The sequence below is a fragment of the Perca flavescens genome, chromosome 4 (assembly GCF_004354835.1).
Source record: "Perca flavescens isolate YP-PL-M2 chromosome 4, PFLA_1.0, whole genome shotgun sequence".
In the NCBI taxonomy this organism is placed as follows: domain Eukaryota; kingdom Metazoa; phylum Chordata; class Actinopteri; order Perciformes; family Percidae; genus Perca; species Perca flavescens.
In genome coordinates, this window is record NC_041334.1 from 35,898,540 (window position 1) to 35,922,440 (window position 23,901).

The 23,901-nt window shown below is 39.7% G+C and overlaps 1 protein-coding gene across 6 annotated transcripts in view; it reads right to left on the minus strand.

Moving 5' to 3' along the window:
• The window catches only part of foxp1b (forkhead box P1b), a 161,619-nt gene extending 144,122 nt beyond the window's left edge, over nt 1–17,497 (minus strand). For 3 of the 6 annotated variants that reach the window (XM_028575404.1, XM_028575403.1, XM_028575399.1), the window contains exon 1: nt 16,997–17,108. The gene's annotated coding sequence lies outside the window, so the exon portion shown is untranslated. Of the gene's footprint in view, nt 1–1,619; nt 1,751–16,996; nt 17,109–17,254 lie in introns of those variants that run through there. The other 3 variants (XM_028575400.1, XM_028575405.1, XM_028575401.1) reach the window with 2 other exon arrangements.
• Nucleotides 17,498–23,901: the final 6,404 nt, after the last annotated feature.

Below are 23,901 nucleotides of genomic sequence, written 5' to 3' on the forward strand. Positions count from 1 at the left end.
GCCGGTCTTTGGGAACACCCATGGTTGACCCATGCTGCTGGGGACAATTACAAGAGAGTGGTCTTTCAGGGCCCGACGCCCACTTGACCCGGTAGCGTAAAGACGTGGAGGAGATCCACATGATTTAAACTCCTCCCCAAGACGTGCTGACAAGGTTAGAGGGTCAACGCAGACATTAACAGGTCAGTGTGTGGCCCACTTGGGAACAATTACTCCCAGTCACAGCTAAGTGGACACTTGATTGAACACGACAGAGGCAGGACACACTTCCCACAGATAACAATCCCCAGAGCCATTTAGGATAAAAAGCCCTTGTGATACAGCCTTTATGGGCAAAATTCATCTTCCTTTTCCCTTTTAAAAGAATGTGAGAGTGTGATAGAGAGCCGTTCTCTCAAAGAGATGAGTCTCTCAAAGCATTACCATTTTCTAGCAATACTAATAGCTGCTTATGACACAGAAACAATTACAAGGTGACTGGGAGAAAAAGCTAAACAATGGGACGAGCTGTTGAGATTTCATTTTTCATTCATGGGGAAAAAACATATCTCACAAAAGAAAGTGTCGTGTTCGCCACACCGTTGGACAGAACGCTCCTATTTGACGATCAGGTTTTAAAACAACAGCAGCTGAACTAGAACTTAACACGGTGACATGTACCATTCCACGATAAATCCCTCATCTCTAATTAACTGTGTGGGCGCTGCAGATTTTTATGCTGTTCGACCCCTGACCTACTGTCAGTTTGACCTCTCTCCCACCACAATGACTAAAACTTTGCCTCGAACATCTGGTGCCTTTATTTTTTGCGTAAACAGCAACGAGCACTCTCCCCAGAGTCGTTTCATGTCATAACACCACAACAAATAGTTTGTGTTTCATCATAATGTGTGGTTTAACATGTACTGTAGAAGATAAAAAAATAAATAAAAACTAAACAGATGTTTGGGAGTAGCTACTGCAGATAAAATAGCAAACTAGTAATGCATATCTCTGTGTAAAATGGTCACTCTTGTCCTATAGCCTCTTCATACACAAATGGGGCTTATCGATTCGCGAACACATTTCCCCAGCATTTGCATAAGCTGTATGTTGTTTGTGGTGTTGTTCCTTTTTTTTTTTTTTTTCCAGGGGCTTTGTTTATTTATTTCTCTGCGTTAGAAACCTCGAGCTGCAGCGGTGGCTGGAGCTGCAGCTGTTGGTTGTTAGTGGCTGGAGATGACACAGAGACGAGCCCAGAGACGAGCACAGCTGCAAAAACGCATGGAGAGAAGAGAAGAAAAGAAAAGAGTCTTTGCCTTTTTTTTAAAGATAAGAAGGTAAAGAAATCACTTTGTTGACAGACTCATATTACTCCAGAGGCAAAGCTCATCACTTGCCTCCCTCTCTCTCTTCCGAGGAATCAAGAAGCCCGACATTAGCAGAGAAAAAAAAAAAAAAAAAAAAAAAAAGAAAGAACGAACTCCTGCAGAGAATCTCTCTCCCTTATCTCTCTAACCCGCCCTCCTCATTACCGGGGCTCTTTTTCCAATTCTTTTAGGACCCCTGAGATACAACCATCCCAAAGAATTCAGCAAAGTGACACAACATTAACCCATTTGCACATGCAACAGGCTCACCGGCTGACCCGTTGCTTGCTGTGGCAGTCGGCTTCATTCCCCAGGACCGTTTTTGTAACCAAGTGGGCATCATGTGAATACCATCTGGGTACCACTTATTTAAAGCTGGCAGAAGCGCTGTGGCAGCCAGCCTGGAAATGAGGAGAAGGGAATAAATTGCATCATTTACTTAACATGCATTTACTGTTGAGCCTGTTAAAAGCCCATGACTAAATAATTTGGGGGGTTTTCGGGTGCCAGTTTCTGCTGTCAGCCAAATCGTGTTGTACGTGCGACAAACAGAGCAACTGTCAAAGGGCTGCTAAAGGAGATACTGAGATGTTAACCACATGAAATCGCATTTACCACCAAGTATATTAACAGCACTCAATCCATTTACACCAAAGAAATCTCCCAGTGCAAAATGCACTGCACAAAACCCATAAACAGACAATAAACACATTGTAATTATAATGCCAACTCTTTAATTACGTGTGTCATTTGGGGATGGTCGAGCTTGCTAATTGTCAGAGTGATGTGAAAGGATTGGGGGGAGGCAAGAAGGAGATCAAGCCTCAGGCCCAATGAGAACCATATTCCCCACTCTCCAAGCGTGTTAGAAGGCAGAAAATTCAATTGGCACGGTTCCAAAGAAGAACAGTCCAAAAAGCCTTAATCAGCAGGGACAAACTCCATGCAATCATTTACACTAGCACAAGTGGAGAGAAATATCTAAGGTTTTACTCCCAGAACATGAAAACGAGCTACATTTTTTGCTTCTTGTAACCTCACTGTAACCCAGGTCACCTTATACAAAAAAAAAGACTTCAGCCAGTTGCCACTGACCAAAATGGTGCACCATCTTAAAGAGGCATAAAAAAGGACAAAAGGCAACTGTGACTTTCATTTAGCTGGAGTTCGAGTGAAATAGATATTTCACTTGATTTTGTCATCTTTATTCTACAGCAATTCATTTTACTTTCCATAGCAGCAACCAATTAAATTACAGGACAGAAACAACGCAGAACGTGGATGACATGCTTTAATCCTATTATATTGCCAGTAAACAGTAGACTTATTGCAGGATGTTAAACAAAGAAAATGTTAGAGGTTGTCTATACAGGCGGTTGACCCAACATCACTGTTTGGTATGGATCTTTTAATTTTTTTATATTTATATTTCACCCTGTTGATTCCCATTAGACTATTTTGGCTTACATTTATCAGCAGACGGATTCTATGTTATAGGCTATATGCTATGTTACAATGTGTTGTTTTATGAATGTGAACTTTGAAATACTCACAGAATAAGTGAGAAAATAGTTTCTGCACAATGTAGCTAACCACCTATCTTCTGTGTCTTGGTATTGCCTCCTCATAGCCCCTATACTAAAAAGATCGCTTTTTAGTGGAGTATTTCTTTAAAAATACTGAAATGTTATTATTTTGTTTACAAAGTAGTTCAATTAACCAGCCCTACCATGGAAATATTAGTTAGCCATATTATTGAAATTTTATTGCAAATTCTTCAAAAACTTCAAAAGTCGCAAAAAAATTAAAAGAAAATTAGAAATCTATAAAAAACGTTGAAAAAAGTGACAAAAACATCAGGGGGGGAAATCAACAAAAGTGTCCACAAAGGCAACCAAAACAAAAAATTTTACCCAGAAAAGAACAAGAAGTTGCTCGTTGGTCGACGGGAAGAACTAAACACGTGTCCGAACTAAACTTTAACAGTCGCGGTTATCCACTAAATCATAACTATTTGTCGAAATAATTCATAATTTCAGCTTGATTTTTTTAAACTCAAATTAGGGATTATTTCATTGAAATGAGGTTTATTGACCATGAATTCAAAAAAGAAAGTGTAAAACTAGTAATTATAAGTTGGTGTTAGTGATGAATCCGGTGGTAGTAAAAAAATAAATTAAAAAAAAGCACAGAAAAAACCCAACAAATCCTCAAAAAAAGCCTCTTAAATAGGGTTCATTTTCTATTTTTACCAGAGAGGAAAACAAGTTGCACGGTCGACGGGAAGACAACACGAGTGTTAAGAAAGCTGTTAAAGTGCTTTTTTATTATTATTTATTTAACTTTTTATTTATTCAGGAAAGGTTCACTGAGAGCCAGCCTCTCTTCTGCAGGAACGCCCTGATCACATTCACACAGTTCCACATTCATACCTGGAAGCTGCCCAGTACAACCACAGTCTGATCTGCTGGCCACTGGAGCGTTTGGAGGTAAAGGGCCTTGCTCAAGGGTAATGAGGGAGGGGCAAGCGCTGCTCTTTCACTTTCCCCACCCAGATTCTTATCATTTCGGTATGGGGATTGAACCAGCGACCGCCCGGTCTTCTCTAACCTGTAGGCCCCAACTGCCTCTTGTTTTTGTCCGTGCAATGTTATCCCTGGAATGTCTTTGTAAACCACTCAAGTAACTCCTAATATTATTTTACCTTTTGTATTTTTCTGTTGATTTTAAATTGTGTGTAATTCTCCTTTCTTTTCTTTGAAGTATTTTAGTTTCTTTCTATGTTAAATGGATTATGTATTGGAGAGTGCCCAGATTAAGCCCCTCTGAGTTTTTTTTTTCACATCTTTTATTGATTATGTGTATATGCATCTGTAGTTTTTGTATATGTGTAAATAATAAACTAAACTAAACTAATGGTTTGCTTGCAATGCAAACCGATCGGGATAATATACACAGTAAATCAATATATATATAAAAATATAAATAAGATTTAAAGCGATCACCTCCATACATATTAACATTTAGACCTGGGTGCCTCTGACAACACACAGGTAGTTGTAGTTAGCCACAGTATCGTCTGTTTAGGCAAGAACTTGTTTTTCCAAGTCTGGTCACGTGGTCTGTAAAATAGCTGCCTATTTATGAGTCCAAACAAGAAGTGAGTGGCCTAGAATGGCCTACAATATTAGCATATACAGTATATGGCAGTCAATGTGGTGGACAAAGATCAGAGTGAATTGTCGAAACCACCATAAGTACAGTGCACGCTGAAAACACTTTGTGAGATAACGTGTCTCAGATGAATCATCAGCCAAGCAATAAATAAATGTCAGTTAGGCAATGACAAACTGTCTCCACCATTGTTTACATATTGACTGGCACTGTGTGGTTGGCCTGGCCCTGATGAGAACACAACACACAGCCTCCGGTGGCATGATCTCACTTGGTGGAAAAGAAATAGCTGTCACTGTGAATCTGGTAGAAGGGTGTGGCATTGCAATCGATGAAGGTGGAGAGACACAAACAGAAACAAAACAAATGTATTATTGGTTCCACAGTGTTCATACATTAGCTAAGCCGGCTCCGAAACAGTCGATCCTGCACCAGTTACTCTAAAAAATGTACTGCTCAAACTGTTCTCAACTTTGCTTTCTCCAATCCTCTTGTCGGTCTATGTGAGGTTCAACTGAACATTTCACTGTGGCCTGCAAGGTCTTTTACACAGGACCGCTATTGAAAAAAGAGATCAGAGTGACTGAGTGAAAGAGAAAGAGTGCATGAAGGATACAGAGTTTTCATCTACTATCTATCTCATATTCTAATGAGGCCATTACGCTCTAAAAAGAGACTGCTCATCTATTCATTTTATGGGAAATTTGCAAAAAAGATGACACTGCAAGAGGGTTGGTCGGAGTGATTAAAATTCTTTGAATTAGCCCTTCAATCACTGCATACAATTGTGCATAAAGTACACAAAAAATGCACAAAAAACCCACGGCAAAAGCCCGTCTGTAGTAGGATATGAAAAGATTGATTTTCTCATTTCTAACCGGGAGTTGTTTTCAGCGGGAGGAATTGATTGGTCAACACATTAAAAGCTTGTGCATCATGCACTCCATATACTCAACATGAAAAGGCTTTTGGAAAAAGATCCAATAATTCAGAACAGCTGATTGCTTACACCACACCACACATTCAGCAGCGTTTACAACAGGTGCAGTAAATCTCCGACAAAAGGCTCTAAACAGTAAATAGTAAATGGTTAACCGTAGCGAGCTGGGAGGAAAGCAACTCTGGAACATGTGTGCATGATGTACAAGGCACTTTGATGTCACATGTCAGTTTCACTTACTAAAAAAATTTAATATACAGTATAATAACACAATAAATAAAATGTTTCACACACACACACAAACGTCGTGTTGTAACATGCATAGTCTTTGACCAATACACAAGCAACTGCTGTCACAGGTTCATCTCTGGTACGACTGGTCGTCATCAGCGTCTACTACGACGAGACTCGCAGATCTGCAACTGACGCGCTATTCACATTTCTCCTACAGAATTAGAGTTTTTCTCAGGCTTTTTATAGTTCCTGGAACAAAACAAGTACCAAATAAAGTTTCAGTTCCAGTTCAGATTCTCTCTCTTGCTCACCCACTCTTTTTCTTGTTCTCTCTCACTCTTTATCTTAGGTCTTTTTATAGACCAGTGGGGTAGTCACTTAGATAAAAGTCTTGTAAGCCACATAACATCCAACACAATTTCCATCTGTAAAATAAACGCGCGTTCACCCATTCACAAGAAAGCCGAGCGGCATCAGGGACATGTAGCCAAGTCAGCATTAAGTCATTCAGATCAACTGCAAATGCTGGTTTATCAAAGAGATATTCAAGAGCATACATGCGTTTGTGCTGGTGTACAAAAGCTCATCACTAAACTCCAAAAAGTCTGAACTCCCATCAACTTTCTGCTGTTTTTCTTTTCCTTGCCGCTGTGAACGCTGACTTTTTTTTTTTTTTTCCCTTACAGATCACGTTTTTACGAGAGCTGTGTGCCTGTTGTTACCACCTGCTGTTACGTATGTCACCTGACTACCAGGGTGCATGTGCATGCTTAGTGTACAGAGGTGAAACACATCTGTCTCAGGAAACAGGGGAATGATGTCAGCACTAGGCTATCACACACACACACACACACACACACACACACACACACACACACACACTGCTGCTGAAGTGTCTCCTATAATCATTCAAACTTCATTTAAGATGAATTGACAAGAAGATTTTGATTTGATAAAAGCGAGCAGCTACGGTTAATTCATAACCATTTATTTCATTTCATTAAAGTTGTATAAAATATATGGTTGGATAAATTGCTACACTCATACAGCTAGTGTCTGGGATTGATGTGATAGTGAGTCTTCTATTGTACAGAGAGAAATTAGCTTTGTTGATAGGAACTGAGTTGCCCTCAGCTGTATGAACGTAGCCTATGCAGCTGCTTCCCGCCTCTGTATTCATTGTAATGAGACCCTGACAGTAACTTCGAGTGATAGAGTCAGGACTCAGGAGGATGCGTTTCCCACTCACAAACACCTAGGGCTGGGTATCGTTCAAAAAATGTTCAATGCCGTGGCCGGGTAGCTCGGCTGGTAGAGCGGGCGCACACGTGCAGAGGGTCCAGGGTTCGAATACGACCTGTGACGGTTTTCCAGCATGTCTTCCCCCCCTCTCCACTTTCATATCTCAGCTTTCTTCTCTAATAAAGGCAGAAATGCCCCCGTGACTTCGATACCGGTTCTTGAATGATACTTTTTTTCAATACCAATTTGATAAAATTCATTTCATCAAAAAGAAATGACAATATTACACATTACAGCACAAATCGACTTTGAATTTATTTTTCAGCTCCTACTATGTGAGCCCCGTCTCTGTGCGTAACAGAGTTTTTCCTGTGTGTCTCTACGACGTGTAACTTTAGACAGCCAATCACAAGCCACATCTTGGTAGAAGCATGCTGCATTCTGGTTAGCTCACTGATGCTGATGAGATTTGGCCCTTAGGTATTGAAATTTAGAATAGAATGACGAGGCTTTTTTCGATACTCGATACTAAGGAGGCAATTCGGTCGGTTCCTAAAAAGTATCAAATTCGGTACCCAGCCCTACAAACGACAGACTTCCAGCTGCTGACCATTTCAAACTTGCCGCTCGCTGCACGTCACACAGTGGTCTGCTGTGCTTGCTGCTGTGTGATTCTTTGCAGGATCAGCAGCATTGACTGTGGCTGTCGCCTCCCATACTCTAAAAAGGGACTTTACGCACATCCGCAGCCTCTGATGCTGAGCCGCTCTGTGAAAGCCACATAAGTATCACACCTGACAGGGATCTTTGTGTGGATCTCACCTTAATACATGCTTGATAAGCAGGAGCCTTAAATAGTGTAGCTTCCATGCTACATAAATCCATATATCAGCCAAATATTACCTCAAACATTTTAATTTGCAACTTGACATTTTCAACCGTGTGGGCTCGAAAAGGCCATAGTCATTCCTAGCCAGGGGTGTGTTCAGCCAATTCATTATAATAAACAAAAATGTTGTTTTGGAAACTGGGTTGGGACTTAAACTCAATATGACCTGGCCTTTAACTGAAATCTAGTAGTGTTAAAGCTCTGATATAACCACATTTGAGGACAACCTCCCTCTTTTCTTCCTGGCAAAAACTATTTTGAGCAAAGTCAGAAACCGATGCCATGACCTGAGTGAAAACTTTACTCAAAGTACCAAATGTTATCTACCATGGTTAGAGTTAGACATGAGAACAGCAAGGGGAACTATTGTCTCACAATTTCCAAAATCAAAAGTGAAAGCACATGACCAACCTAGGGGTGTAGGATATAGACAAAATGTAGTGTGTTAATCACGTACAATATTTAAACATTATGACTGTGGTATAAGTTTAATATGTTAATAGTTTCATGGGTTTAAAAAAATTTAAATTAGGGTAAAATTTGAATGTTTGGCATATTATAATCATAGAGATCGATATAAATGATACTAATTAATTATTACCCAGCTTCTTTAAATCACACAAAAAAACAACAGTGGTTATCTGGTCAGCATATGCGGCAAATGGTTAGCCACACTATCTGCTTCAACACGTTATTCCATCCCAGGCTAATCTATTGACCGAGATGATAAACAAAAAAAAAAAAAGAAAAGAAAATCACTCCTGTGAAAATAACCATCTCCAACTGAGTGGTTTGGGAATGGAGCCCCACCCTGTTTACAACACTGAGAACAAAAACAAACTCCCTCCAAGGAGCCCGGGCAAATGCAAGGCACACACACTCCAACCAATACAGGCAAACAACAACAACGTCTGAAGATCTACTGGGACAGCGGGCTATCAAACAACAGTAGCCTGCGCACAAAAAAGGTGTGCGTCGCTCGGCGTGTTTGAGGGTATTGGAGAGGGAGAGAAAGTGTCTGAGAGAAGGAGAGCGAGTGAAAGCGAGAGCTGGTGTGAAAGTGGAATTGAGCAGCAAACAAAGTCAAACCCCCCCCCCCCCCCCCCCCCCCCCCCACCCCAGTCTCAGCTCAGGTCAACTGAATCATCAGGAGTCGAGGAAGATGCCGTCACCACTTCTCATGAATAGCTTCCAAAACCACATGAGGATGACTTCACCGTGGCAAATCCAGTAGTTTGACAACGCTTTCCCTCAATATCCAGGGGACTCTGAATGAAGAGGTGATGAATCTCTGTTAACAAGGCCATTATCAGTGAAGGAACGACATCAACAGGAGGGACTCCGAATCCATGAGGCCCTTACATGCACTGGCCTTTTATTGTTGCTATTAACTGCTCAGGCATACTTGTAACAACTGTACCAAAAAAAAAAGCACACACAGAAAAAAGAACCATGCTTTTGATCTCACGCTGTACGTCATCACAGTAAACAATGAGACTGTATAAAAGGACACAGACCCAATTAGCAATCTCTGCTCTCCGCTGTCAAGTATTTAAACAGTCTGCTAGGATGATAATAGTAACCTGCATACTTTCATCTGTGCTCTGGACTCATCAGCGTGGTAGCACCTCTGCTGAAGCGCGGCACTGCATCTTGGGTAATTACTGCTTCCCAATTACCACCTAGCCGGTAAATATATATCAAATAAACAAGCAACAACCCGTCAATTAGGAGCACCCTTTCATAATGGGGGGTCTAAAATGATGTTTTATGGACGGAGAGAAGAAAGCAGTGTGAAAACGGAGCATTCAACTTCAAAGTGAACTTGTATCAGTTAGCTTAAGAGTACATCTGGGCCTAACAGTTTGTAAAATAATTAAATCACATGTTTTTGAGGCAATTAACATGTGCATCTCATTAAAAGCCGTTTTAATTGCCAAGAGGGCAAATTATACAACACGGTAACGGTGTTTCTCCACAAATAAATTACCTAAAAATGAAAGTGGCCTTTTCTTCGCAGACAGAGTGAAGAGGGACAGTAACATTGTTGAATTCAAAGGCAAAGAAAACAGCTGCAGTAACAGTCTGTCAACAAAATTTGCATTGCTGCTCTCTCCTCATCTCCATTACTCTCTCCTGTCTCTTCTCAAGCCCACGGAGCTGCCGGCTTAGATCTGAGTACTCTGATGGCTTATCACATAGCGAGCAGCAGGCTAAGCCGGAGTGATGCGCCCAAAAGACATGATCAAAGCGCACCAACTTTCCACCCAGCAATGATGATGGAAGAGCAGGCCCTGCCATGTTATGTTTCTTATTAGGCTGGGACTGCCAACTGAAAACACAGCCAAGAAGTCAAGGATGAGGCCTCTTAAAGATGTGCTCCTGTAACCTTATTCTACATCGCGCTGCCTAATACAGTTAACGGGGTTTAAGTGAAAGCCTGGGACATTTTCACATTAGTCAATTTCAGTTTTTGCTACTCTTATTCTCACGTTGATGTAACATAGTAATGATTGAACCTATAGCCGGATTATGAAAGATTTTATTTTGCAGCTCTAAGCATCCAGCTTTGGACACTTGGGTGCAAGTGAAGACTTTTACATTTCCAGAAGTCTACATGACATGTCTACATGCATACAACCAGTATTCAGGAATAGCCTAATTCCAACATAGCTGCACCAGGAACGCCACAGTCACTTTATTTTTATCTTTCTTCTGACTTTTCCAAAATTGCCAGGAAGCTAAATTTCTTTATCATTACGATCTACATTACCTCACGTTGTGTATAGTTTTAGTCAAAACGACAAACGAAAGCGAGGTTAAAACAGAGAGAGCAAACGTGGTCACCCTGGCATGATAAACCAATCAAGACGTGAGGTTATGTCAGAGTAATAACTACACCGTCTCAGTGTAAATATTCATTAACACATATTTGATAGAAAATTCCCTAAAAAATGAAATGAACGTCATCCACCGGGCCATTAAAGCCACGTCATAAACACACGCAGACCGACAGACAGACTGGACAGCTGACAGAAACAGGAAACAGGAAACAGGAGCTGAGGTTTCGCATGGCAGCTGAGCACAGCGTGTAGGATATGGTTAAGACCCTCATGTCTGCATGGAAATGTTTGCAGTTCACCTGCAACATTCCCAAAACAGACAAATTTGGTGCTTGATTTTAAGTTATTAAATGCTAAGAGGCTAGTGCACCAGACTGATCTCATAAAGTGGCGTATGTAGGACACGCCAAGTCGTAGGCCGTTTTTGCGTGTTATCAAGACGCATAATCGCTTTTTAGCGTGTTTATCAACGCCGTTCGGCTGCCATTGACCTACATTACGTGTGAATTTTTGCCGTAGCGTGTAGTATGAAAGGACGTAAGTCCGGGAAGGGAGATTAGTTGGGGTGGTGGATGGGTAAAACACAGGACTTTCACCCAGGAGAGCCAGGATTGCGTCCTGCGTGTGGGGCTTGTCACCCGTTATTTATTTTTTTGTTAATTTTTTTTTGCATTTTGTTGTTTTTGTCGTGTTTTTGTGTTACTAAAGCCTTTCCCAATGTTCTTTTCCTAAACCCAACCCTTTTTTTTTTTTTTTTTTTTCACAAGTGTGTGACGTTCTTGCGATAAGATGCCACGTGGTGTGTATGTTTACATCTGCTGTATACAGCGCAGACATACACGTGGAAAGCTCAAAATGCATACAGATAACACGCCACTTGGCTTTAGGAAAGTGGCGTGTATGTTTATGCAAAGTCATGATGTCATGTTGATTGCATTCACTCAAAATGAGAACAGGGACTCGTGTGTATAAAAATAAAAACCGTTCGGCAGTATATGAAGTGAGAAATGAAACAAAGAGAGAGAACTTGCACAATTCATCTCATGAATTCTCTAAATTTTCTAAAAAAAAGTTTTGTTTATTTATATAATGCATAAAAGACCTTTGTCTGAATATGAAGATATAGAAATTATATACAGTACAGGCCAAAAGTTTGGACACACCTTCTCATTCAATGCATTTCCTTTTTATTTTCATGACTATTTACATTATAGATTCTCACTGAAGGCATCAAAACTATGAATGAACACATATGGAATTATGTACTTAACAAAAAAGTGTGAAATAACTGAAAACATCTCTTATATTTTAGATTCCTCAAAGTAGCCACCCTTTGCTTTTTTTGATAACTCTGCAAACCCTTGGTGTTCTCTCAATGAGCTTCATGAGGTAGTCACCTGAAATGGTTTTACCTTCACAGGTGTGCTTTGTCAGGGTTAATTAGTGGAATTTTTCCCCTTATTAAAAAAACATCAAAGGGTGGCTACTTTGAAGAATCTAAGGCCTAGTCCACACGGACACGGGTATTTTTATAACCGGAGTTTTTTCTCCTCCGTTTTAAAAAAAAAAACCCGTCCACACATGCTCGGTTTAAAATAAATCTCCGTCCACATGAAAACGCAAAAACACGCTGTCAAGCGCTGTCAAGAGCATGCCACACCAGCAGGCGGCGATATAACCCAAATCGTAAAGTCGCCTTGGCCAATTAGAAGCCTAGAAAAAAGTTACATCCTACTCATCCGCCATTGCAAAGAATCGTCAACAAACATCAGGCTCGTTCGAGATGAACTGCACCTCGCCTGTAAAGCGGACGAGAGCAGGCGGCAGCACCCGGGGGCGGTGACAAAAGTCTGCTCTCAAGTCGGACAGTTTTCCAGCTGATTCCAGCAGCCTTCAGGCTGAACAGGAAGTGACATAAACACTGTGGTCCGATTCCGATTTAATAAAATGTTATCAGACCCATATATCAGCTTGTACACAGTCTCCAGTTGATTTTATTATGGCAGAGTAGCTGTCAAAATTCTCTACATGTGATCTGTTGCTGATTTTAATTAACAACAGACTGTAGATGATCCGTAATCTGAACAGATTTAGTCTCTCTGACTTCTAAACGTAACTATCAGCCTCACAACAGGTGTTCTGTACAGAATAAGCCTTTAAATGAGACAAATAGCAGTTAAAATCCCTCCGATTCAAAATCAATAAAACGTTTATATAAAACGTTGTCATGTTAAGTCGATTCTGAACCAATCAGCTGTTCGATCAGCTGAGAGGCCGGCGTTTCCCAGCATGCCCTGGGTCCGCCTGCGTCCACCTGGCTCTTGCAGTTGGTGAAAAGCAACTGCGCTACCTGCGTCTCAAAACTGCGGCCGCCTTGGTCTCGTGAGATTATCGTTGCCCACGTGTGCATGACGTCAGAGCAAGTCGGGATCAAGTCGGACAAGAATCTAACCAGCATGCATTGGGCGGCGATCGCCGGTGATCGATTCTGCGCAGATCTGGCTCATCTCGAACGAGCCTATCAACAAAGCAGTTAGCGGCGCACAATATGACGTCAAACACAGCGGATAACGGCGCACACTCTGACGTCGCAAGGCAAAAAAACTGAGTTTTCAAAAATGTTCGGTTACAGTGCCCTGAAACTGCGTTTTCGTGTGGACGGAAGGCCGAACCGCGTAAAAAAAGTCACGGTTATAAAAATACCCGTGTTCGTGTGGACATGGCCTAAAATATAAGACATGTTTTCAGTTATTTCACACTTTTTTGTTAAGTACATAATTCCATAGGTGTACATTCATAGTTTTGATGCCTTCAGGGGAGATCTACAATGTAAATAGTCATGAAAATAAAAGGAAACGCATTTAAATGAGAAGGTGTGTCCAAACTTTTGGCCTGTACTGTATATAAGATATAGAAGATATAAATATAGGATATAGAAGATATAGAAAAAACTAAATGGAAAATATCTTGACTGTAAACCACACCACAGTGCAAAGCCAACTCCCTTTCATTTTAAACTGTCTGTATCTTGTTTGAGATGAGTCCATCAGTCAAATCAGCTTCTTTTCTGAGTAATCTCAAGTACGAAAGTAAGAAAAACACATCACATATTTTACCAAGATTAAATGCCAAGGTAGAATATGTTGATCTTACTCTGAGAATTAGAAAATACGTATTCATACAGTACTTGGTAAAAGCGATCATACAGGGAAAGGGATTGAGCAAAAAACATTTTTTTACTGGTACCATTTCAATATAACTTATTTTTATTGATATAGCAGAGGCTGTTACAAACTGTTCTGCGGCCCATCTAGTCTCTCATACAACTTCACAGCATGTACAACCCAGCCAATTATGTATTAAAAATAACACTACTTTTGTCTGAAACCAACACACCAACAACTAATTCAATACACCAACTTGACAGGACTAAACAGGATACTTAGATATGTATTGCAAAAATAGACACAACCTGCACCCCAATGTTGTACTGTAGTCCTGAAACACAAAACCAGCAGTTCATTCATTTTGTAATGCAACTTAATTGATTGTCGTTGCATGCACAATGACGACATTTTTGTCAGCATCCCTGCCTTTATTAGGGACAGATGACGGTAGAAGACAGTAATTAATGGCTGCATGAGTTAATGGCCGTCCTGAGCATTTTGCAGTCTCCATAGAGACAGAGGAGCTGCACAGAGCGCACCTGAGGCTGTCCACTCTCCGACCAATAGCCTTCCCTGGCATGGACAACCGTCTGCATGGGCACGCCACAGGGGCCGGGACACACTAACCTTTACCCTGGAAATATTGTTCTGCTTTCCTTTGTTATCATTTCCATTCATGTAATACAGCACTAATGAGCGTGCTGCCCTCGTAGTCCTATTGCTAGTGCTTTTCCTCTTTTGTGTTGTGTGAATCAAACATGCAAAAATCACATGACAAATTCATTTACCAGAAAATTCCCTTTATTCGTCTGTCACTTGTCTTGCTTTGTGCCAAAAGTGTTTCAAGCAACTGGTTTGAGGGCGTCTTGTATCTAAAAAATCAAATGAGGGGTGAAGCCGGCAAATAAATCTGAAAGAAACAATACAGCAAATACAGAACCTTATTCCCACACTGGACCAGAAATAACTCCTTAACATTCAGCTGCAAGCAAGGGTGCACAGTCAGTTTTTCAGCCCCTCCGTACCCAGCACAACGTGTTCACAAATACTGAGCCGTCAGATGAAAGAGAGGGCCGCTCCACTCGGGGATTGGAGTCCTCACACTGAATGCATGAGTGACTGATTACTTTCTTACCAGTTGAACCTCAACTCTCTACAAAGAAGAGCCTTAGCCCCCGCCTGAAGAGGCCAAACTAGAAACAAGGGCTTTCCAAATAATACAAAAATCACAGATTGGTGCGTTAACAACTCAATTTATTCACTTGTAGTACGGAGCACAGAAAGTACAGCCATTCTAGTTTGTAGAAGCACACGCAGGGGACAGTGTTATGTTGTTCCCATCAGAAACAGCAGAAGGCTGAAGGTCTGTGTATGCAACAGCCGTGTCAAACGGCAGGCTTAGAAAAGTTGCACAAAAAAAAAAAAAAAAAAAAAAGTTCATCCTGTGTTTTAAAACCTGGGTCAGCATTTGCGAAGGTCCATTTCTGCATAAGTGAGCACACAAACCCCAGTGCCTGTTCAAATAGTCTGCAGCTCTCTCTCAGGCAGCTCATGACAACAGCCCAGCAGCAGCACTGTTTGATCTCCAATGTTTTCCTTAATCTGGGTTGTCAAGGTTCGCTTGTTGGAGGCTGTTTACTTTACTTCTCCTACAAAAAGGTGTTTTTTTTTTTTTCCTCAGACAATGACTAATCCAAAGACCAAGAAGGAGGGAGCCCTGCCAGCAATAGTTGTTAAAGCTGCAGTTTCCCTTTCGTAAATTTTCAGATGGTTTTAGTCCTGCTGTTGCCAGCTGCAGACTTACTGTAAAATATATTAGGCTAATATTTAATTATTGCATGTATGCAGTTCACTCTTAATAGACTTACTCTGTATCTTTAAATATATATATATATTTGGATTAACTAGATGTGCTTATAATATGTAGGCCATATATATATATAAAAAGATTGAAAAACTGCACTGAAAAATTCATTATCATACCTGTTAGGTGTCCATTTGTCTGTAAAACACCTGTAATAAAATATTAATTTAAATAGAATAAATCTAAAATTGACTGCTTTGAATGTATTTTTATAAATATCTTGTGCTCAAGTACATTCCTTTGTACAGTGCATTCGGATACCACATAACGTTAATCTACTTACACACTATAGCAATACCAGGTCGTTTTTAAATTTAACTAAGTCTATTTTTCACAGTGGATATTTAAATACTCTGTAACGTCAGCCTATATTGAGAAAATGTCAAACTCTAATCCACATCATGTCTAATTCTAAACCGCTCCGTTTAAACTTTGAGCAATACAGTTAAATAAAGCATGTCAAAAACGTCAACCTTTGTTGAGGTGTGAATTTCAGTTGTGACAGCTATCAATAAAAAAAAAAAAAAATCTCTTTAAATCCTTTGTTAAAAGTTGACTATTTGGTGAATATCCGCTTTAAATGTAGCGTATACTCAGCCACACCGAACAGCCTTCGATATGATGGACAGCCAGATAAAAGTCGAGCTGCCCGTTAGCTAAAACTCTTACAGTTATAACAGCAATAGTTTCGGGCAGCCGTAATGCCTTCCTCCGATCTTTCGGAGTTTGGAGGACTGCTAGCACGTGGGGTAAAGCTCCCTCCCTGGTCCTATACGTTACTCAAAAGAAATCACGGCACTCAAACTTCCCTTTCACCGTGTAAACTGAACAACTTTTACGGCTGTATCCGCAACAGGTAACTAGTAATTCACTGTTAACCGGCTATCATCAACCAGCACTTCATAACCAACTTGTTATAAAAAAAAAAAGGTGCATTTCCCCCCCGGGGGTCTCATGAGCAACGTTAGCCTCAACTAAGTTAGAAACCCAACTTTCCAACAAATAAAAAAAGTGGAGGTTACAAGTACAACACTCGTAGTAACAAAAACCACTCCTGTTACAGAGACATTAAACGGCGCTACCAAGCAGCCTACGTGCTAATAATACAGGTGTTTGTTTATCTGTTTATTTCGCTAATTGTAACAATTGCAGAACACAGCAGCAAAACGCGGAGACAAACTCCGTGTGTGTGTGTGTGTGTGTGTATTTGAGTGCAGCATGTCTCTCTCTCACTCTATATATATTTATATATAAGATACAGCAAAGCTAACGTTAACATAATAGTGAAACTTACCAGAATGGGAAACGCTTTACAGCAGCTAAACGGGCGCACGCGGAGGGTACCGATTAGCTAGTGTGAGATAAACCGTGCACGCGAGCTTGTGTACCGAGAACGCATGCGAGAACAAATCACACCGTAAACACCGCACGTAAATAGGCTATTACTCCGCCCGCCGCTGGTGTTGGTGGCAAGGTGGCGGAGGTGTGTGTGTGGGGGGGGGGGGGGTATTAACTAACTAACTTAACTACAAGGAGAAAGAGATCATCTTACCGAGGGCGTCGAGAAAAAAAAAAAAAAAAAAAAAGAAGCAAAATGTGGACTTTCACACTCGCTGCTTCCCAGTCTGCCTCGCAGAGAAAGGCACGAGATCCTCTCTTAATGTTGTTATTAGATTTTTTAACACGCCGAGAAAAGAAGAAGAGAGAGAGAGAGAGACAGAGAGAGTTAGAGAGAGAGAAAAAAAGGAAGAATCGCGGATTTGGATGTTGTTGTTTTGCTGTCCAAGTCCGTGACGTCATATCCACCTGCTCGTAAACAACGTTCGTAGCGTCGCGGTTCCTTCATAGAGAAAACATCATCACCGTAGTCACAGAAGTACAGTTCGGTAGCAACTTAGTAGGTCCTTTCAATGGGGGAAATGTAATGATATGCATTAGTTTTTAGCTGAAAGTCTGACAGGAGAGAGGGGGCTGTCAGAAAAGCTAAAATGTCTAAGCTGACTAATTACAACCGAGGCAGAATGAACTTATTATTTCAGAAAATTCTCCCGTTTTTTTTTTTTTTTGTGATCCGAAGGTTCATCATAACTGCTCGCTCGCAGCCCTTACTGCAGAAAAATGAAATGCTTTGACAGCATCATGAAAGATGTTTTAATCTCAGCTGTGAGGAGTTTTAACTATTGAAGGAGGTGGTTTTTATGGTTTAAAAAAAAATGACAGTGTAGATAACAAGAGTGCAGATTCTGTCGGTTTGGTGTGGTTATATTTTTCTGGCATGTGGGCCAATTTCTTCATAACATTTTGAAGGGGGGGGACATTAACTGCATCTAAATTTCAACAACGTTATTAAGAATCTCTGCATAGCATATTATTTTTTATTTTTTTTGTGGTTGAAAAGTTTTGTGGACTCCTAAACAGTCTGTCTGTCACAAGAAGAGCAAAAACATGATGACAGTAATTAAAATCTCTGTCACTTACCCCTGCAGACGAGAATTATCATGGGCCAACTCAACAGTCCAGTTAACGCTCATTGTAAAGCAACATTAATTTAACCTCAAGAGAAAATATTTGAAGTCGTTTTTTTGTCCTTGATCAAGGTCTGAGAAGCACAGCTCATTTAGCTAGAAAAGGCATTACATTTATCACGTCTGCATCTGGGAGCAATGCTGCTGATCAACTCGCTCAGGAAAGTCCGTTTCTTAGTAGAGAGCGCCACCCTCTGACCATGATCTGTCAGAATCAGACTCAGAATCAGACTCAGACTCAGAATCAGACTCAGAATCAGATTCAGAATCAGAATCAGAATCAGACTTAGAATGAGCTTTATTGGCCAGGTTTGCGTAAACAAACAAGGAATTTGACTCTGATAATCTTTGCTCTCAAAGTGCAACACTCTCTTAACATATAAAAAATAAAAACAGAAAGGACAGTAAGAAATAAAAAAAAAAAAAAAATACTGTTAAGTATGCAGTATAACAATGCAATAGAATTTACAAATAGACAAGAAATATGCAATAACAATTGAAGAGAGGTAAGGAAAAGTGCAATATGAGTATAGTCTGAGATTTAAGATTTAAATATGAATATAGGGCAAGGCAGTTTAGTGCAATGGTAATATATTAATAACAATATTGTAATTGTAAGATTGAAATGTACATGAGGTAGATGAGCAGAACAGTGTTGATTGCCTTTTTTCAGTGGAAGGGTGGGGGATATTTCTGAGCGTTCAACAGAGAAACAGCAACAGGAAACATTCCTATAATATTTCCACAGAATGACCACTTAATCTGTAGTATGTGAGTATATGAGGACTTTACTTCATATTATCAATCATATATTCTGTCATTATACTTTATTGGAACTACATGTTTTTTGTAATATCCTTCTAGCGTGTTGTTGTTTTTTTTTGTTTTACCAACACATTCTTAAATTTTTCGGGTCAGGCCCCGTTACTTATTGAGCTTCAAATTAAAACAATAATGCTTGGATACTTTTGCATAGTATTAACAACAATAAACCACCACAAATGTTGCAATTCATTTGTTTGTTTTTTGTTTTTTTTCAATCATTTATAGTTTTTTTTTTATGTAGCCTATTATTTTTTATGTTTTATATGCAATGTACTGTGTTACACATGAGTTACTTTAACGGCTCAGCGACTGGCACCAAACACAATATAAACAACTCATAATTCATAGTAACAGGAAAACACAAACTGTCCTATTTCCTGTCACAGGCATACTGTGGAAAACACTCCCACAGCCCTATTAGAGACATACAGTACATTTAACAACAACAATTTTAACACAAGAGAATTGATAAAAAAAAAAATATATATATATATATATGTTTAGGGTTCAATGTGTATTACATATACAGAACACAGTTTATAGTTATAGTAATATTTACATAGTGGTTACATCAGTGGTTCCCAACCTGGGGTCCGGGGACCCCTCAGGGGTGCGGCAAAGATCACAAGGGGTGCGCAAGTCTTTATCTGGTTTGAGGTTGAGGTAAAAAAATAAATATTTGCACATGTTAAAACAAATTATGATAATACACTAGAATATATAATGTATACAAAAGTCTGTATAAAAACTATATATTTTTGTTCTCGCTTAAAATTGTAGGCAGGCTACTTAGTAGGCCAAACCTGCGGGACCTCTTAACCTGGGACCCTTGCTGTCATCAGGTCAGCTGTTATCATGCTGCCGCCACGGCATCACTATTTTATGAATGAAACATGGCGGATAACTGCTCTGCAGCTTTTCCTAGACATAAAGTAGTCGTAAAGTAGTCATATAGTAATATGTCTTTATTCCCTCTGTAAAGCCACAGTGAGTGTCTATGTTGTAGCAGTCACACAGACATGCATCAGTCACTGCATGGCCTACAACCACAATGTTGTGTTTAATGACCTCACGGCCCATGAAGCCACAGCGACACAGGCGTCCTCTGAGCCATTCAACTGACTGAGTACAAAGCAGCAGAGTTGAATTCAAACCTACGAATTGGAGCAGGTAACACTAATTCACATACAGCCAGAACGGAAAATTCAAATCTATGAGGAATCACGTTATGCATTATCGTAAAAATCTACCTGTGGTGTCGTTATAAGCAAGGCAGCATTAGAAAACTCATAGTGGCTTCTAATGACAGCATGAGACTGCTGCTGAGAGCTCCAAGAAGCTCCAGCGCAAGCCATATGTTTGTCAGTGTCGGGGTACCTACCTGCTCTGCTGTTTTCCATAACCTGATGTATAGATTTATGTGTAGGGTATCCGAGGCAGAAAACGACTTCATCGCTGTTTTGGCTAACCCTGTACGCAGTTCTGTCAGATTTTCTTCCAGACCGTGGAACCATTGGCGAACATGTCTGTATGTCAGACACTGAACATTGTGGAAGGGTTTGTATATTCTTTTTCTTCTTTCTCTTTATGTTTCTTATTGTGACAAGGATCCCCCTGGGTCTGAAATAAAGAATAAAGTAATAAAAGCAAGACGAGAAATTCTTGACATGAAAGATTTGACCTTTTGACACCCCTTAGAGAAATCAACAGCTAACTTATTCTTATTTGGCTTTTGAATGTGTCCGTTTTACTCAGTGGTGAATTTATGATGGCATTCATCTTCATGAATTGTTATCTGTTATTGTACGACATGACGCTCATTATATTCCTAACAGGATTTGCAGTTTTTCTATGATTTGTATACTGAGCCAGTCTTTCAGATTACTGCAGGGTTTTGGTTTTCAAAAGGTTGTAAACAAGATTGGCTGGTGTAATTAATGAGAGCATCCCAATGTGTGTGTTAGATTTATGAAGACAATCTAACACGTGATCTTTTTTCATTCTTCACTGGCTTGATCTGCATGTCAATACTGGATCCATGAGCTCAGCGGAGCCCGACAGCCATGTGTCTGCGTCGGAATTTATTATCATGTTTTGTTGGTGTCGCGCTGGCGATGTGTTGTGTGGATTAAGGCCTTGACTGGATGGAGTGTAGTTACAAATTAATTGAGGATCACTATCAATTACGTAACAGCCTCTCCACACATACGCGTGCACACAACAAAGTAATTAGCTTTCTGTTAATTAGGTAATTAAGCAAATGAATGGGAGCGCCTCTTGATTTCCAAAGGGGGAAGGATGGCTTTCATACGCTGTTTCTCTCCCTTGCTGCTGGGGGCTGCAGCATTCAGTAATGAAAGCGGGAGGCTATTCAGATAATAAACCAGTAAAGAACTATAAAATCAGTAAAAGAAGGACAAACTAGAAGAGAAGATGATGCATGCACCATTCTACAGCTGTAGGTGGTTGATGTGGCATGGTATTTTTTTCATTTCCAGTCCATAAACAACTATAAAAAAGGTCATACCTTTTATGAAGCATTATAAGGACAATGTGTAGATTAAAGGATTGCACCAACTTTTTAAATTTATAGGCCAAACATGAATGGTGTGACATGATTTTTCTTTGTTTAAGTTAACCCTTGAAGGAACATATCATTAAATCACAAATAATATATCTTTTATAAAGTGTATTACTTAACAACAAATTTAAACTTGGGCTCTTTAAATTATCATTTTGGTTTTTCAACGTAACATTTTTCACAAACTGACACATCTGTCCATTGTTGTGGACCAATAACCATTCAGTATGTGTAACGCCAGCATGATTCTGATAATAATGCATAATGCAAATATACATCATTGCTTACGGGTGAACGAGAAAATAAGCCCCCTCTCTTTAATGCATTGTTTCCATGAAGTGGAAAGTTATATTTTAGTTATATGTTTTTGCCACATAAAAAAATAAGAAAATAAAATAATCATAATAATAATAATATATTTTTTTGCCACATAAAAAAAAAATATGAAAAGAAAAACTACAACATAGATTACTCTGATAACTATGAATCTTTTGTATTTCTTATTTTGTTAAAATATATATATATTCGTATGTGTTCACTTTGCCCAGGATGTTCCTGACGTGTTGGGTGTGTCTCTGGTGTGTATGAGGAAAAATACATTTAATTTAATCCTAACCTAGAAAGACTCACGAATTTGCCGCATGTTGCATTAATGTACCTTAAAAGTGGCTTTTGAATATTTTGAATTTATTGTATTGTTTTTTCTTTTGTGAAACAGTATTTTGTGGCGTTTCCAATATCCAGTAATTGTAGGTATGCCATAATTAGTATATTTCTCTTGCCTTGCCATGTGAGACTTTTTACACAACTGCTAATACACACAATGTACCACTAGGCCTAAAAAATAGCATACTGACATGAAGCATACCGAACAGTATAGCGTGACACAACTGTATATCATTGTGACAGTGTGCTGCAAGTCAAATCGTACATCATAGTCTATGACCACTTTTATATAGTACTATTACATGGAATTAACAGTTTAATTAACATTTTACATAATACTTGCATTTTAATTCTAAAGTGCATGCTTAATCATACTTAGTGGTTCATTTTGTCAAGTGGTAGAAAGATTAAAGTCCAAAGATGAGGAAAAAGGAAATAAGTGTTACAATAAGTTCACACTTATAAATGTGAAATAAGTGTGTGTGTGTGTGTGTGTGGTGGGGGGGGGGAGGTCCGCTGTCTCTGCTACCACAAGAAGAACATCAAGCTTTGACCTGCATGCTCTTAGTATTTCATGAGTGTGGTGTAAAACCATAACACTTCCCTTATTTTATAACAATGTAGGTAATAAAATCCTTTCTTTTGGCATTCATATGTTTCATACACAAATGATGAATAATGGCAATTCAAGTCTATTGTCGCAGAAAACAACTTTTAGCAGCTTTCAGTTTCAATGGCATCGCTGAAAATAAGATTTAAAAAACTTTTTTTTTTATATATTCTACAAGTTTTCATGCAAGGGTTAGTCTGAGGAGTTGCTTTTGAAATGCAGCACCAAGGTTCTGTAACAATGTGTGTGTGTCAGTGCAAATCATATAACAGGAGCATTTCTTTCAAGATCAAGAGGCTTTTCTTTGTAGCCGCTGCTGGCAGGATCAGTTGTTCTTTTTTTCTCCCTCTGATCATTAGAGAAACGTTTCTAAACCACACAAGCCACTGGCCTGTGGATCCTTATAATGTTTGACTGCGGGTACAATCACATTTCTGAGATGGTAAAGTGTGCTGGTCCTCACCAGCCATGCTTTTGAACTATTTCAATTGGCTGTGGAAGTGCAGCTCAGCGTAGGCATGGTCAGCACAGAGTGGAGGTATATACCGTATATGCACTCTGCTCTGTTTTTTAAATTACCGACAAGCCTTCTGAATGCCTTTTATAACCACAGGCGACATAGACACTCTAAAATCTAAGCAAGTTAGCAACAGTGCTCTGTTACAAGTCTACTTATGCCCTCTTGTGTTGTCTGTCCTGTCCCTTATCTGTCTTAAATGCCCTATTTTAAGTAAAAATTGCACTTCATGTAAAGTCTATGTGTGTGCACTAAATGTAGCCCGTCTCGAATGTCGTTTTCATATATTTTAAATGTGTAACACCACTTGATCCATGGTGAAATGTTGTCTTGTTTCACCATATACAGTGTATATGGTTGAAATGACAATAAAACCCACTTGACTTGAAGTTGTCCATGTAATTGCTCACCCTCAGCTACTGCACAGGAGAAGGAAGATTTACATCAAATCTTGTATATTTGGTAGTCTGACATG